Source organism: Abrus precatorius, unplaced genomic scaffold (genome assembly GCF_003935025.1).
Source record: "Abrus precatorius isolate BTA unplaced genomic scaffold, Abrus_2018 Scaffold7, whole genome shotgun sequence".
NCBI classification, from domain to species: domain Eukaryota; kingdom Viridiplantae; phylum Streptophyta; class Magnoliopsida; order Fabales; family Fabaceae; genus Abrus; species Abrus precatorius.
Genome location: NW_020874417.1, coordinates 18,864,090 through 18,881,108, shown reverse-complemented (window position 1 = coordinate 18,881,108; position 17,019 = coordinate 18,864,090).

The window sequence follows — 17,019 nt, the reverse complement described above, 5'->3', positions numbered from 1 at the left end:
CTAGGCGAGACCCAAACTGGAATTTGGGCTTAAAGGCGGCAAGAGGCGAGAGAGAGACAGGGAACTCTTCCTATTAGTCCTAGCAGTCACTTTCAAGGTGTTTCAGTGGCCTGAGATGAGTTTTGCACGCGTTCCTTAGCAACTAAGCAAAAGAGGACACAGGCGAGACTCGCAATAGAATTTGGGCCCAATGGCGCCAAGAGGCGAGAGAGAGACAAGGAACTCTTCCTATTAGTCCTAGCAGTCACTTCCAATGTTTTTCGGTGGCCTGAGATGAGTTTTGCACGCGTTCCTTAGCAACTAAGCAAAAAGAGGACCCAGGCGTGACCCGCAATGGAATTTGGGCCCACAGGCGCCAGGAAGCGAGAGAGAGAAAGGGAACTCTTCCTATTAGTCCTAGCAGGCACTTCCAAGGTGTTTTGGTGGCCCGAGACGAGTTTTGTACGCGTTCCTTAGTGACAAAGCGAAAGAGAACCCAGGCGAGACCCAAATTGGAATTCGGGCCCAAAGGCGCCAGGAGGCTATAGAGTGATAGGGAACTCTTCCTATTAGTCCAAGCAGTCACTTCCAAGGTGTTTCAGTGGCCCGAGACGAGTTTTGCACGTTTTCCTTAGCAACTAAACAAAAGAGGACCCAGGTGAGACCCGAATTGGAATTTGGGCCCAAAGGCGCCAGGAGGCGAGAAAGAGATAGGGAACTCTTCCTATTAGTCCTACCAGTAACTTCCAGGGTGTTTCGGTGGCCCGAGATGAGTTTTGCACGCATTCCTTAGATACTAAGAAAAAGAGGACCCAGGCGAGACTCGCAATAGAATTTGGGCCCAATGGCGCCAAGAGGCGAGAGAGAGACAAGGAACTCTTCCTATTAGTCCTAGCAGTCACTTCCAAAGTGTTTCGGTGGCCTGAGATGAGTTTTGCATGCGTTCCTTAGCAACTATGCAAAAAGAGGACCCAGGCGAGACCCGCAATGGAATTTGGGCCCACAGGCGCCAGGAAGCGAGAGAGAGAAAGGGAACTCTTCCTATTAGTCCTAGCAGTCACTTCCAAGGTGTTTTGGTGGCCCGAGACGAGTTTTGTACGCGTTCCTTAGTGACAAAGCGAAAGAGAACCCAGGCGAGACCCAAATTGGAATTCGGGCCCAAAGGCGCCATGAGGCTAGAGAGAGAGAGGGAACTCTTCCTATTAGTCCAAGCAGTCACTTCCAAGGGGTTTCAGTGGCCCGAGATGAGTTTTGCACGTTTTCCGTAGCAACTAAGCAAAAGAGGACCCAGGCGAGACCCGAATTGGAATTTGGGCCCAAAGGCGCCAGAAGGCGACAAAGAGATAGGGAACTCTTCCTATTATTCCTACCAGTAACTTCCAAGGTGTTTCGATGGCCCGAGATGAGTTTTGCACGCGTTCCTTAGCGACTAAGAAAAAGAGGATCCAGGCGGGACCCAAAATGGAATTTCGGCCCAATGGCGCCAGAAGGCGAGAGAGAGACATGGAACTCTTCCTATTAGTCCTAGTAGTCTCTTCCTAGGTGTTTCGGTGGTCCGATATGAGTTTTGCACGCGTTCCTTAGCGACTAAGCAAAAGAGGACACAGGCGAGACCCAAATTGGAATTTGGGCCCAAAGGCGACAGGAGGCGAGAGAGAGACAGGGAACTCTTCCTATTAGTCCTAGCAGTCACTTCCAAGGTGTTTCGGTGGCCCGAGATGAGTTTTGCACGCGTTCCTTAGTCACTAAGCGAAAGAGAACCTAGGCGAGACCCAAATTTGAATTCGGGCCCAAAGGCGCCAGGAGGCTAGAGAGAGACAGGGAACTCTTCCTATTAGTCCTAGCAGTCACTTCCAAGGTGTTTCGGTGGCCCGAGATGAGTTTTGCACGCGTTCCTTAGTCACTAAGCGAAAGAGAACCTAGGCGAGACCCAAATTTGAATTCGGGCCCAAAGGCGCCAGGAGGCTAGAGAGAGATAGGGAACTCTTCCTATTAGTCCAAGCAGTCACTTCCAAGGTGTTTCAGTGGCCCGAGACGAGTTTTTCCCGTTTTCCTTAGCAACTAAACAAAAGAGGACCCAGGTGAGACCCGAATTGGAATTTGGGCCCAAAGGCGCCAGGAAGCGAGAGAGAGAAAGGGAACTCTTCCTATTAGTCCTAGCAGTCACTTCCAAGGTGTTTTGGTGGCCCGAGACGAGTTTTGTACGCGTTCCTTAGTGACAAAGCGAAAGAGAACCCAGGCGAGACCCAAATTGGAATTCGGGCCCAAAGGCGCCATGAGGCTAGAGAGAGAGAGGGAACTCTTCCTATTAGTCCTAGCAGTCACTTCCAAGGTGTTTCGGTGGCCCGAGATGAGTTTTGCACGCGTTCCTTAGTCACTAAGCGAAAGAGAACCTAGGCGAGACCCAAATTTGAATTCGGGCCCAAAGGCGCCAGGAGGCTAGAGAGAGATAGGGAACTCTTCCTATTAGTCCAAGCAGTCACTTCCAAGGTGTTTCAGTGGCCTGAGACGAGTTTTGCACGTTTTCCTTAGCAACTAAACAAAAGAGGACCCAGGTGAGACCCGAATTGGAATTTGGGCCCAAAGGCGCCAGGAGGCGAGAAAGAGATAGGGAACTCTTCCTATTAGTCCTACCAGTAACTGCCAAGGTGTTTCGGTGGCCCGAGATGAGGTTTGCACGCGTTCCTTAGCGACTAAGAAAAAGAGGACCCAGGCGGGACCCAAATTGGAATTTGGGCCCAATGTCGCCAGAAGGCGAGAGAGAGACATCGAACTCTTCCTATTAGTCCTAGCAGTCTCTTCCTAGGTGTTTCGGTGGCCCGATATGAGTTTTGCACGCGTTCCTTATCGACTAAGCAAAAGAGGACCCAGGTGAGACCCAAATAGGAATTTGGGCCCAAAGGCGACAGGAGGCGAGAGAGAGACAGGGAATTCTTCCTATTAGTCCTAGCAGTCTCTTCCAAGGTGTTTCAGTGGCCCGATATGAGTTTTGCATGCGTTCCTTAGCGACTAAGCAAAAGAGGACCCACGCGAGACCCAAATTCGAATTTGGGTCCAACGGCGCCAGGAGGCGAGATAGAGACAGGGAACTCTTCCTATTAGTACGAGCAGTCACTTCCAAGGTGTTTCAGTGCCTCAAAATGAGTTTTGAACGCGTTTCATAGCAACTAAGCAAAAGAGGACCCAGGCGAGACCCAAATTGGAATTTGGGCCCAAAGGCGCCAGGAGGCGAAAGAGAGACAGGGAACTCTTCCTATTAGTCCTAGCAATCACTTCCAAGTGTTTCTGTGGCCCAAGATGAGTTTTGTACGCGTTCCTTAGGGACTAAGCAAAAGAGGACCGAGGCGAGACCTAAGTTGGAATTTGGGCCCAAAGGCGCCAGGAGCCGAGTAAGATACAGGGAACTCTTCCTATTAGTCCTAGATGTCACTTCGAAGGTGTTTCGGTGGCCCGAGATGAGTTTTGCATGCGTTACTTAGTGATTAAGCAAAAGAGGACCTAGGCGAGACCCAAACTGGAATTTGGGCTTAAAGGCGGCAAGAGGCGAGAGAGAGACAGGGAACTCTTCCTATTAGTCCTAGCAGTCACGTTCAAGGTGTTTCAGTGGCCTGAGATGAGTTTTGCACGCGTTCCTTAGCAACTAAGCAAAAGAGGACACAGGCGAGACTCGCAATAGAATTTGGGCCCAATGGCGCCAAGAGGCGAGAGAGAGACAAGGAACTCTTCCTATTAGTCCTAGCAGTCACTTCCAAGGTGTTTCGGTGGCCTGAGATGAGTTTTGCACGCGTTCCTTAGAAACTAAGCAAAAAGAGGACCCAGGCGAGACCCGCAATGGAATTTAGGCCCACAGGCGCCAGGAAGCGAGAGAGAGAAAGGGAACTCTTCCTATTAGTCCTAGCAGTCACTTCCAAGGTGTTTTGGTGGCCCGAGACGAGTTTTGTACGCCTTCCTTAGTGACAAAGCGAAAGAGAACCCAGGCGAGACCCAAATTGGAATTCGGGCCCAAAGGCGCCATGAGGCTAGAGAGAGAGAGGGAACTCTTCCTATTAGTCCAAGCAGTCACTTCCAAGGGGTTTCAGTGGCCCGAGATGAGTTTTGCACGTTTTCCGTAGCAACTAAGCAAAAGAGGACCCAGGCGAGACCCGAATTGGAATTTGGGCCCAAAGGCGCCAGAAGGCGACAAAGAGATAGGGAACTCTTCCTATTATTCCTACCAGTAACTTCCAAGGTGTTTCGATGGCCCGAGATGAGTTTTGCACGCGTTCCTTAGCGACTAAGAAAAAGAGGATCCAGGCGGGACCCAAATTGGAATTTCGGCCCAATGGCACCAGAAGGCGAGAGAGAGACATGGAACTCTTCCTATTAGTCCTAGTAGTCTCTTCCTAGGTGTTTCGGTGGTCCGATATGAGTTTTGCACGCGTTCCTTAGCGACTAAGCAAAAGAGGACACAGGCGAGACCCAAATTGGAATTTGGGCCCAAAGGCGACAGGAGGCGAGAGAGAGACAGGGAACTCTTCCTATTAGTCCTAGCAGTCACTTCCAAGGTGTTTCGGTGGCCCGAGATGAGTTTTGCACGCGTTCCTTAGTCACTAAGCGAAAGAGAACCTAGGCGAGACCCAAATTTGAATTCGGGCCCAAAGGCGCCAGGAGGCTAGAGAGAGATAGGGAACTCTTCCTATTAGTCCAAGCAGTCACTTCCAAGGTGTTTCAGTGGCCCGAGACGAGTTTTGCACGTTTTCCTTAGCAACTAAACAAAAGAGGACCCAGGTGAGACCCGAATTGGAATTTGGGCCCAAAGGCGCCAGGAGGCGAGAAAGAGATAGGGAACTCTTCCTATTAGTCCTACCAGTAACTGCCAAGGTGTTTCGGTGGCCCGAGATGAGGTTTGCACGCGTTCCTTAGCGACTAAGAAAAAGAGGACCCAGGCGGGACCCAAATTGGAATTTGGGCCCAATGTCGCCAGAAGGCGAGAGAGAGACATCGAACTCTTCCTATTAGTCCTAGCAGTCTCTTCCTAGGTGTTTCGGTGGCCCGATATGAGTTTTGCACGCGTTCCTTATCGACTAAGCAAAAGAGGACCCAGGTGAGACCCAAATAGGAATTTGGGCCCAAAGGCGACAGGAGGCGAGAGAGAGACAGGGAATTCTTCCTATTAGTCCTAGCAGTCTCTTCCAAGGTGTTTCAGTGGCCCGATATGAGTTTTGCATGCGTTCCTTAGCGACTAAGCAAAAGAGGACCCACGCGAGACCCAAATTCGAATTTGGGTCCAACGGCGCCAGGAGGCGAGATAGAGACAGGGAACTCTTCCTATTAGTACGAGCAGTCACTTCCAAGGTGTTTCAGTGCCTCAAAATGAGTTTTGAACGCGTTTCATAGCAACTAAGCAAAAGAGGACACCAGGCGAGACCCAAATTGGAATTTGGGCCCAAAGGCGCCAGGAGGCGAAAGAGAGACAGGGAACTCTTCCTATTAGTCCTAGCAATCACTTCCAAGTGTTTCTGTGGCCCAAGATGAGTTTTGTACGCGTTCCTTAGGGACTAAGCAAAAGAGGACCGAGGCGAGACCTAAGTTGGAATTTGGGCCCAAAGGCGCCAGGAGCCGAGTAAGATACAGGGAACTCTTCCTATTAGTCCTAGATGTCACTTCGAAGGTGTTTCGGTGGCCCGAGATGAGTTTTGCATGCGTTACTTAGTGATTAAGCAAAAGAGGACCTAGGCGAGACCCAAACTGGAATTTGGGCTTAAAGGCGGCAAGAGGCGAGAGAGAGACAGGGAACTCTTCCTATTAGTCCTAGCAGTCACGTTCAAGGTGTTTCAGTGGCCTGAGATGAGTTTTGCACGCGTTCCTTAGCAACTAAGCAAAAGAGGACACAGGCGAGACTCGCAATAGAATTTGGGCCCAATGGCGCCAAGAGGCGAGAGAGAGACAAGGAACTCTTCCTATTAGTCCTAGCAGTCACTTCCAAGGTGTTTCGGTGGCCTGAGATGAGTTTTACACGCGTTCCTTAGAAACTAAGCAAAAAGAGGACCCAGGCGAGACCCGCAATGGAATTTGGGCCCACAGGCGCCAGGAAGCGAGAGAGAGAAAGGGAACTCTTCCTATTAGTCCTAGCAGTCACTTCCAAGGTGTTTTGGTGGCCCGAGACGAGTTTTGTACGCGTTCCTTAGTGACAAAGCGAAAGAGAACCCAGGCGAGACCCAAATTGGAATTCGGGCCCAAAGGCGCCATGAGGCTAGAGAGAGAGAGGGAACTCTTCCTATTAGTCCAAGCAGTCACTTCCAAGGGGTTTCAGTGGCCCGAGATGAGTTTTGCACGTTTTCGGTAGCAACTAAGCAAAAGAGGACCCAGGCGAGACCCGAATTGGAATTTGGGCCCAAAGGCGCCAGAAGGCGACAAAGAGATAGGGAACTCTTCCTATTATTCCTACCAGTAACTTCCAAGGTGTTTCGATGGCCCGAGATGAGTTTTGCACGCGTTCCTTAGCGACTAAGAAAAAGAGGATCCAGGCGGGACCCAAATTGGAATTTCGGCCCAATGGCGCCAGAAGGCGAGAGAGAGACATGGAACTCTTCCTATTAGTCCTAGTAGTCTCTTCCTAGGTGTTTCGGTGGTCCGATATGAGTTTTGCACGCGTTCCTTAGCGACTAAGCAAAAGAGGACACAGGCGAGACCCAAATTGTAATTTGGGCCCAAAGGCGACAGGAGGCGAGAGAGAGACAGGGAACTCTTCCTATTAGTCCTAGCAGTCACTTCCAAGGTGTTTCGGTGGCCCGAGATGAGTTTTGCACGCGTTCCTTAGTCACTAAGCGAAAGAGAACCTAGGCGAGACCCAAATTTGAATTCGGGCCCAAAGGCGCCAGGAGGCTAGAGATAGATAGGGAACTCTTCCTATTAGTCCAAGCAGTCACTTCCAAGGTGTTTCAGTGGCCCGAGACGAGTTTTGCACGTTTTCCTTAGCAACTAAACAAAAGAGGACCCAGGTGAGACCCGAATTGGAATTTGGGCCCAAAGGCGCCAGGAGGCGAGAAAGAGATAGGGAACTCTTCCTATTAGTCCTACCAGTAACTGCCAAGGTGTTTCGGTGGCCCGAGATGAGTTTTGCACGCGTTCCTTAGCAACTAAGAAAAAGAGGACCCAGGCGGGACCCAAATTGGAATTTGGGCCCAATGGCGCCAGAAGGCGAGAGAGAGACATCGAACTCTTCCTATTAGTCCTAGCAGTCTCTTCCTAGGTGTTTCGGTGGCCCGATATGAGTTTTGCACGCGTTCCTTAGTGACAAAGCGAAAGAGAACCGAGGCGAGACCCAAATTGGAATTCGGGCCCAAAGGCGATAGGAGGCGAGAGAGAGACAGGGAACTCTTCCTATTAGTCCTAGCAATCACTTCCAAGGTGTTTCTGTGGCCCAAGATGAGTTTTGCACGCGTTCCTTAGCGACTAAGAAAAAGAGGACTCAGGCGAGACTCGCAATAGAATTTGGGCCCAATGGCGCCAAGAGGCGAGAGAGAGACAAGGAACTCTTCCTATTAGTCCTAGCAGTCACTTCCAAAGTGTTTCGGTGGCCTGAGATGAGTTTTGCACGCGTTCCTTAGCAACTAAGCAAAAAGAGGACCCAGGCGAGACCCGCAATGGAATTTGGGCCCACAGGCGCCAGGAAGCGAGAGAGAGAAAGGGAACTCTTCCTATTAATCCTAGCAGTCACTTCCAAGGTGTTTTGGTGGCCCGAGACGAGTTTTATACGCATTCCTTAGTGACAAAGCGAAAGAGAACCCAGGCGAGACCCAAATTGGAATTCGGGCCCAAAGGCGCCATGAGGCTAGAGAGAGAGAGGGAACTCTTCCTATTAGTCCAAGCAGTCACTTCCAAGGGGTTTCAGTGGCCCGAGATGAGTTTTGCACGTTTTCCGTAGCAACTAAGCAAAAGAGGACCCAGGCGAGACCCGAATTGGAATTTGGGCCCAAAGGCGCCAGAAGGCGACAAAGAGATAGGGAACTCTTCCTATTATTCCTACCAGTAACTTCCAAGGTGTTTCGATGGCCCGAGATGAGTTTTGCACGCGTTCCTTAGCGACTAAGAAAAAGAGGATCCAGGCGGGACTCAAATTGGAATTTCGGCCCAATGGCGCCAGAAGGCGAGAGAGAGACATGGAACTCTTCCTATTAGTCCTAGTAGTCTCTTCCTAGGTGTTTCGGTGGTCCGATATGAGTTTTGCACGCGTTCCTTAGCGACTAAGCAAAAGAGGACACAGGCGAGACCCAAATTGGAATTTGGGCCCAAAGGCGACAGGAGGCGAGAGAGAGACAGGGAACTCTTCCTATTAGTCCTAGCAGTCACTTCCAAGGTGTTTCGGTGGCCCGAGATGAGTTTTGCACGCGTTCCTTAGTCACTAAGCGAAAGAGAACCTAGGCGAGACCCAAATTTGAATTCGGGCCCAAAGGCGCCAGGAGGCTAGAGAGAGATAGAGAACTCTTCCTATTAGTCCAAGCAGTCACTTCCAAGGTGTTTCAGTGGCCCGAGACGAGTTTTGCACGTTTTCCTTAGCAACTAAACAAAAGAGGACCCAGGTGAGACCCGAATTGGAATTTGGGCCCAAAGGCGCCAGGAGGCGAGAAAGAGATAGGGAACTCTTCCTATTAGTCCTACCAGTAACTGCCAAGGTGTTTCGGTGGCCCGAGATGAGTTTTGCACGCGTTCCTTAGCGACTAAGAAAAAGAGGACCCAGGCGAGACCCAAATTTGAATTTGGGCCCAATGGCGCCAGAAGGCGAGAGAGAGACATCGAACTCTTCCTATTAGTCCTAGCAGTCTCTTCCTAGGTGTTTCGGTGGCCCGATATGAGTTTTGCACGCGTTCCTTAGCGACTAAGCAAAAGAGGACCCAGGCGAGACCCAAATTGGAATTTGGGCCCAAAGGCGACAGGAGGCGAGAGAGAGACAGGGAATTCTTCCTATTAGTCCTAGCAGTCTCTTCCAAGGTGTTTCAGTGGCCCGATATGAGTTTTGCATGCGTTCCTTAGCGACTAAGCAAAAGAGGACCCACGCGAGACCCAAATTCGAATTTGGGTCCAACGACGCCAGGAGGCGAGGTAGAGACAGGGAACTCTTCCTATTAGTACGAGCAGTCACTTCCAAGGTGTTTCAGTGCCTCAAAATGAGTTTTGAACGCGTTTCATAGCAACTAAGCAAAAGAGGACCCAGGCGAGACCCAAATTGGAATTTGGGCCCAAAGGCGCCAGGAGGCGAAAGAGAGACAGGGAACTCTTCCTATTAGTCCTAGCAATCACTTCCAAGGTGTTTCTGTGGCCCAAGATGAGTTTTGCACGCGTTCCTTAGGGACTAAGCAAAAGAGGACCGAGGCGAGACCTAAGTTGGAATTTGGGCCCAAAGGTGCCAGGAGCTGAGTAAGATACAGGGAACTCTTCCTATTAGTCCTAGATGTCACTTCGAAGGTGTTTCGGTGGCCCGAGATGAGTTTTGCATGCGTTCCTTAGTGATTAAGCAAAAGAGGACCTAGGCGAGACCCAAACTGGAATTTGGGCTTAAAGGCGGCAAGAGGCGAGAGAGAGACAGGGAACTCTTCCTATTAGTCCTAGCAGTCACTTTCAAGGTGTTTCAGTGGCCTGAGATGAGTTTTGCACGCGTTCCTTAGCAAATAAGAAAAAGAGGACCCAAGCGAGACCCAAATTGGAATTTGGGCCCAAAGCCGCCAGGAGGCGAGAGAGAGACAGGGAACTCTTCGTATTAGTATGGGCAGTCACTTCCAAGGTGTTTCGATGGCCCGATATGAGTTTTGCACGCGTTCCTTAGCGACTTAGCAAAAGAGGACCCAGGCGAAACCCAAATTGGAATTTGGGCCTAAAGGTGCCAGGAGGCGAGAGAGAGACAGGGAACTCTTCCTATTAGTCCTAGCAGTCACTTCCAAGGTGTTTCGGTGGCCCGAGACGAGTTTTGCACGCGTTCCTTAGTCACTAAGCGAAAGAGAACCTAGGCGAGACCCAAATTTGAATTCGGGCCCAAAGGCGCAAGGAGGCTAGAGAGAGATAGGGAACTCTTCCTATTAGTCCAAGCAGTCACTTCCAAGGTGTTTCAGTGCCTCAAAATGAGTTTTGAACGCGTTTCATAGCAACTAAGCAAAAGAGGACCCACGCGAGACCCAAATTGGAATTTGGGCCCAAAGGCGCCAAGAGGCGAGAGAGAGACATGGAACTCTTCCTATTAGTCCTAACAGTCACTTCCAAGGTGTTTCGGTGGCCCGAGATGAGATTTGCACGCGTTCCTTAGCGATTAAGCAAAAGAGGACCCAAGCGAAACCCAAATTGGAATTTGGGCCTAAAGGTGCCAGGAGGCGAGAGAGAGACAGGGAACTCTTCCTATTAGTCGTAGCAGTCACTTCCAAGGTGTTTCGGTGGCCCGAGACGAGTTTTGCACGCGTTCCTTAGCGAGTAAGCAAAAGAGGACCCAGGCAAAACCCATATTGGAATTTGGGCCCAAAGGTGCCAAGAGGCGAGAAAGAGATAGGGAACTCTTCCTATTAGTCCTAACTCTTCCTAGGTGTTTGGTGGCCCGATATGAGTTTTGCACACTTTCCTTAGCGACTAAGCAAAAGAAGACCCAGGCGAGACCCAAATTGGAATTTCGGCCCAAAGGCGACAGGAGGCGAGAGAGAGACAGGGAATTCTTCCTATTAGTCCTAACAGTCACTTCGAAGGTGTTTCGGTGGCCAAAGATGAGTTTTGCACGCGTTCCTTAGCGAGTAAGCAAAAGAGGACCCAGGCAAAACCCAAATAGAAATTTGGGCCCAAAGGTGCCAAGAGGCGAGAGAGAGACAGGGAACTCTTCCTATTAGTCCTAGCAGTCTCTTCCTAGGTATTTTGGTGGTGCGATATGAGTTTTTCACGCGTTCCTTAGCGACTAAGCAAAAGAGGACCCAGGTGAGACCCAAATTGGAATTCGGGCCCAAAGGCGCCAGGAGGCTGGAGAGATAGGGAACTCTTCCCATTAGTCCAAGCAAGCACTACCAAGGTGTTTCACTGGCCCGAGACGAGTTTTGCACGTTTTCCTTAGCAACTAAGCAAAAGAGGGCCCAGGTGAGACCCGAATTGGAATTTGGGCCCAAAGTTGCCAGGAGGCGAGAAAGAGATAGGTAACTCTTCCTATTAATCCTAGCAGTCACTTCCAAGGTGTTTTGGTGGCCCGAGACGAGTTTTATACGCATTCCTTAGTGACAAAGCGAAAGAGAACCCAGGCGAGACCCAAATTGGAATTCGGGCCCAAAGGCGCCAGGAGGCGAGAAAGAGATAGGGAACTCTTCCTATTAGTCCTACCAGTAACTGCCAAGGTGTTTCGGTGGCCCGAGATGAGGTTTGCACGCGTTCCTTAGCGACTAAGAAAAAGAGGACCCAGGCGGGACCCAAATTGGAATTTGGGCCCAATGTCGCCAGAAGGCGAGAGAGAGACATCGAACTCTTCCTATTAGTCCTAGCAGTCTCTTCCTAGGTGTTTCGGTGGCCCGATATGAGTTTTGCACGCGTTCCTTATCGACTAAGCAAAAGAGGACCCAGGTGAGACCCAAATAGGAATTTGGGCCCAAAGGCGACAGGAGGCGAGAGAGAGACAGGGAATTCTTCCTATTAGTCCTAGCAGTCTCTTCCAAGGTGTTTCAGTGGCCCGATATGAGTTTTGCATGCGTTCCTTAGCGACTAAGCAAAAGAGGACCCACGCGAGACCCAAATTCGAATTTGGGTCCAACGGCGCCAGGAGGCGAGATAGAGACAGGGAACTCTTCCTATTAGTACGAGCAGTCACTTCCAAGGTGTTTCAGTGCCTCAAAATGAGTTTTGAACGCGTTTCATAGCAACTAAGCAAAAGAGGACCCAGGCGAGACCCAAATTGGAATTTGGGCCCAAAGGCGCCAGGAGGCGAAAGAGAGACAGGGAACTCTTCCTATTAGTCCTAGCAATCACTTCCAAGTGTTTCTGTGGCCCAAGATGAGTTTTGTACGCGTTCCTTAGGGACTAAGCAAAAGAGGACCGAGGCGAGACCTAAGTTGGAATTTGGGCCCAAAGGCGCCAGGAGCCGAGTAAGATACAGGGAACTCTTCCTATTAGTCCTAGATGTCACTTCGAAGGTGTTTCGGTGGCCCGAGATGAGTTTTGCATGCGTTACTTAGTGATTAAGCAAAAGAGGACCTAGGCGAGACCCAAACTGGAATTTGGGCTTAAAGGCGGCAAGAGGCGAGAGAGAGACAGGGAACTCTTCCTATTAGTCCTAGCAGTCACGTTCAAGGTGTTTCAGTGGCCTGAGATGAGTTTTGCACGCGTTCCTTAGCAACTAAGCAAAAGAGGACACAGGCGAGACTCGCAATAGAATTTGGGCCCAATGGCGCCAAGAGGCGAGAGAGAGACAAGGAACTCTTCCTATTAGTCCTAGCAGTCACTTCCAAGGTGTTTCGGTGGCCTGAGATGAGTTTTGCACGCGTTCCTTAGAAACTAAGCAAAAAGAGGACCCAGGCGAGACCCGCAATGGAATTTGGGCCCACAGGCGCCAGGAAGCGAGAGAGAGAAAGGGAACTCTTCCTATTAGTCCTAGCAGTCACTTCCAAGGTGTTTTGGTGGCCCGAGACGAGTTTTGTACGCGTTCCTTAGTGACAAAGCGAAAGAGAACCCAGGCGAGACCCAAATTGGAATTCGGGCCCAAAGGCGCCATGAGGCTAGAGAGAGAGAGGGAACTCTTCCTATTAGTCCAAGCAGTCACTTCCAAGGGGTTTCAGTGGCCCGAGATGAGTTTTGCACGTTTTCGGTAGCAACTAAGCAAAAGAGGACCCAGGCGAGACCCGAATTGGAATTTGGGCCCAAAGGCGCCAGAAGGCGACAAAGAGATAGGGAACTCTTCCTATTATTCCTACCAGTAACTTCCAAGGTGTTTCGATGGCCCGAGATGAGTTTTGCACGCGTTCCTTAGCGACTAAGAAAAAGAGGATCCAGGCGGGACCCAAATTGGAATTTCGGCCCAATGGCGCCAGAAGGCGAGAGAGAGACATGGAACTCTTCCTATTAGTCCTAGTAGTCTCTTCCTAGGTGTTTCGGTGGTCCGATATGAGTTTTGCACGCGTTCCTTAGCGACTAAGCAAAAGAGGACACAGGCGAGACCCAAATTGTAATTTGGGCCCAAAGGCGACAGGAGGCGAGAGAGAGACAGGGAACTCTTCCTATTAGTCCTAGCAGTCACTTCCAAGGTGTTTCGGTGGCCCGAGATGAGTTTTGCACGCGTTCCTTAGTCACTAAGCGAAAGAGAACCTAGGCGAGACCCAAATTTGAATTCGGGCCCAAAGGCGCCAGGAGGCTAGAGATAGATAGGGAACTCTTCCTATTAGTCCAAGCAGTCACTTCCAAGGTGTTTCAGTGGCCCGAGACGAGTTTTGCACGTTTTCCTTAGCAACTAAACAAAAGAGGACCCAGGTGAGACCCGAATTGGAATTTGGGCCCAAAGGCGCCAGGAGGCGAGAAAGAGATAGGGAACTCTTCCTATTAGTCCTACCAGTAACTGCCAAGGTGTTTCGGTGGCCCGAGATGAGTTTTGCACGCGTTCCTTAGCAACTAAGAAAAAGAGGACCCAGGCGGGACCCAAATTGGAATTTGGGCCCAATGGCGCCAGAAGGCGAGAGAGAGACATCGAACTCTTCCTATTAGTCCTAGCAGTCTCTTCCTAGGTGTTTCGGTGGCCCGATATGAGTTTTGCACGCGTTCCTTAGTGACAAAGCGAAAGAGAACCGAGGCGAGACCCAAATTGGAATTCGGGCCCAAAGGCGATAGGAGGCGAGAGAGAGACAGGGAACTCTTCCTATTAGTCCTAGCAATCACTTCCAAGGTGTTTCTGTGGCCCAAGATGAGTTTTGCACGCGTTCCTTAGCGACTAAGAAAAAGAGGACTCAGGCGAGACTCGCAATAGAATTTGGGCCCAATGGCGCCAAGAGGCGAGAGAGAGACAAGGAACTCTTCCTATTAGTCCTAGCAGTCACTTCCAAAGTGTTTCGGTGGCCTGAGATGAGTTTTGCACGCGTTCCTTAGCAACTAAGCAAAAAGAGGACCCAGGCGAGACCCGCAATGGAATTTGGGCCCACAGGCGCCAGGAAGCGAGAGAGAGAAAGGGAACTCTTCCTATTAATCCTAGCAGTCACTTCCAAGGTGTTTTGGTGGCCCGAGACGAGTTTTATACGCATTCCTTAGTGACAAAGCGAAAGAGAACCCAGGCGAGACCCAAATTGGAATTCGGGCCCAAAGGCGCCATGAGGCTAGAGAGAGAGAGGGAACTCTTCCTATTAGTCCAAGCAGTCACTTCCAAGGGGTTTCAGTGGCCCGAGATGAGTTTTGCACGTTTTCCGTAGCAACTAAGCAAAAGAGGACCCAGGCGAGACCCGAATTGGAATTTGGGCCCAAAGGCGCCAGAAGGCGACAAAGAGATAGGGAACTCTTCCTATTATTCCTACCAGTAACTTCCAAGGTGTTTCGATGGCCCGAGATGAGTTTTGCACGCGTTCCTTAGCGACTAAGAAAAAGAGGATCCAGGCGGGACTCAAATTGGAATTTCGGCCCAATGGCGCCAGAAGGCGAGAGAGAGACATGGAACTCTTCCTATTAGTCCTAGTAGTCTCTTCCTAGGTGTTTCGGTGGTCCGATATGAGTTTTGCACGCGTTCCTTAGCGACTAAGCAAAAGAGGACACAGGCGAGACCCAAATTGGAATTTGGGCCCAAAGGCGACAGGAGGCGAGAGAGAGACAGGGAACTCTTCCTATTAGTCCTAGCAGTCACTTCCAAGGTGTTTCGGTGGCCCGAGATGAGTTTTGCACGCGTTCCTTAGTCACTAAGCGAAAGAGAACCTAGGCGAGACCCAAATTTGAATTCGGGCCCAAAGGCGCCAGGAGGCTAGAGAGAGATAGAGAACTCTTCCTATTAGTCCAAGCAGTCACTTCCAAGGTGTTTCAGTGGCCCGAGACGAGTTTTGCACGTTTTCCTTAGCAACTAAACAAAAGAGGACCCAGGTGAGACCCGAATTGGAATTTGGGCCCAAAGGCGCCAGGAGGCGAGAAAGAGATAGGGAACTCTTCCTATTAGTCCTACCAGTAACTGCCAAGGTGTTTCGGTGGCCCGAGATGAGTTTTGCACGCGTTCCTTAGCGACTAAGAAAAAGAGGACCCAGGCGAGACCCAAATTTGAATTTGGGCCCAATGGCGCCAGAAGGCGAGAGAGAGACATCGAACTCTTCCTATTAGTCCTAGCAGTCTCTTCCTAGGTGTTTCGGTGGCCCGATATGAGTTTTGCACGCGTTCCTTAGCGACTAAGCAAAAGAGGACCCAGGCGAGACCCAAATTGGAATTTGGGCCCAAAGGCGACAGGAGGCGAGAGAGAGACAGGGAATTCTTCCTATTAGTCCTAGCAGTCTCTTCCAAGGTGTTTCAGTGGCCCGATATGAGTTTTGCATGCGTTCCTTAGCGACTAAGCAAAAGAGGACCCACGCGAGACCCAAATTCGAATTTGGGTCCAACGACGCCAGGAGGCGAGGTAGAGACAGGGAACTCTTCCTATTAGTACGAGCAGTCACTTCCAAGGTGTTTCAGTGCCTCAAAATGAGTTTTGAACGCGTTTCATAGCAACTAAGCAAAAGAGGACCCAGGCGAGACCCAAATTGGAATTTGGGCCCAAAGGCGCCAGGAGGCGAAAGAGAGACAGGGAACTCTTCCTATTAGTCCTAGCAATCACTTCCAAGGTGTTTCTGTGGCCCAAGATGAGTTTTGCACGCGTTCCTTAGGGACTAAGCAAAAGAGGACCGAGGCGAGACCTAAGTTGGAATTTGGGCCCAAAGGTGCCAGGAGCTGAGTAAGATACAGGGAACTCTTCCTATTAGTCCTAGATGTCACTTCGAAGGTGTTTCGGTGGCCCGAGATGAGTTTTGCATGCGTTCCTTAGTGATTAAGCAAAAGAGGACCTAGGCGAGACCCAAACTGGAATTTGGGCTTAAAGGCGGCAAGAGGCGAGAGAGAGACAGGGAACTCTTCCTATTAGTCCTAGCAGTCACTTTCAAGGTGTTTCAGTGGCCTGAGATGAGTTTTGCACGCGTTCCTTAGCAAATAAGAAAAAGAGGACCCAAGCGAGACCCAAATTGGAATTTGGGCCCAAAGCCGCCAGGAGGCGAGAGAGAGACAGGGAACTCTTCGTATTAGTATGGGCAGTCACTTCCAAGGTGTTTCGATGGCCCGATATGAGTTTTGCACGCGTTCCTTAGCGACTTAGCAAAAGAGGACCCAGGCGAAACCCAAATTGGAATTTGGGCCTAAAGGTGCCAGGAGGCGAGAGAGAGACAGGGAACTCTTCCTATTAGTCCTAGCAGTCACTTCCAAGGTGTTTCGGTGGCCCGAGACGAGTTTTGCACGCGTTCCTTAGTCACTAAGCGAAAGAGAACCTAGGCGAGACCCAAATTTGAATTCGGGCCCAAAGGCGCAAGGAGGCTAGAGAGAGATAGGGAACTCTTCCTATTAGTCCAAGCAGTCACTTCCAAGGTGTTTCAGTGCCTCAAAATGAGTTTTGAACGCGTTTCATAGCAACTAAGCAAAAGAGGACCCACGCGAGACCCAAATTGGAATTTGGGCCCAAAGGCGCCAAGAGGCGAGAGAGAGACATGGAACTCTTCCTATTAGTCCTAACAGTCACTTCCAAGGTGTTTCGGTGGCCCGAGATGAGATTTGCACGCGTTCCTTAGCGATTAAGCAAAAGAGGACCCAAGCGAAACCCAAATTGGAATTTGGGCCTAAAGGTGCCAGGAGGCGAGAGAGAGACAGGGAACTCTTCCTATTAGTCGTAGCAGTCACTTCCAAGGTGTTTCGGTGGCCCGAGACGAGTTTTGCACGCGTTCCTTAGCGAGTAAGCAAAAGAGGACCCAGGCAAAACCCATATTGGAATTTGGGCCCAAAGGTGCCAAGAGGCGAGAAAGAGATAGGGAACTCTTCCTATTAGTCCTAACTCTTCCTAGGTGTTTGGTGGCCCGATATGAG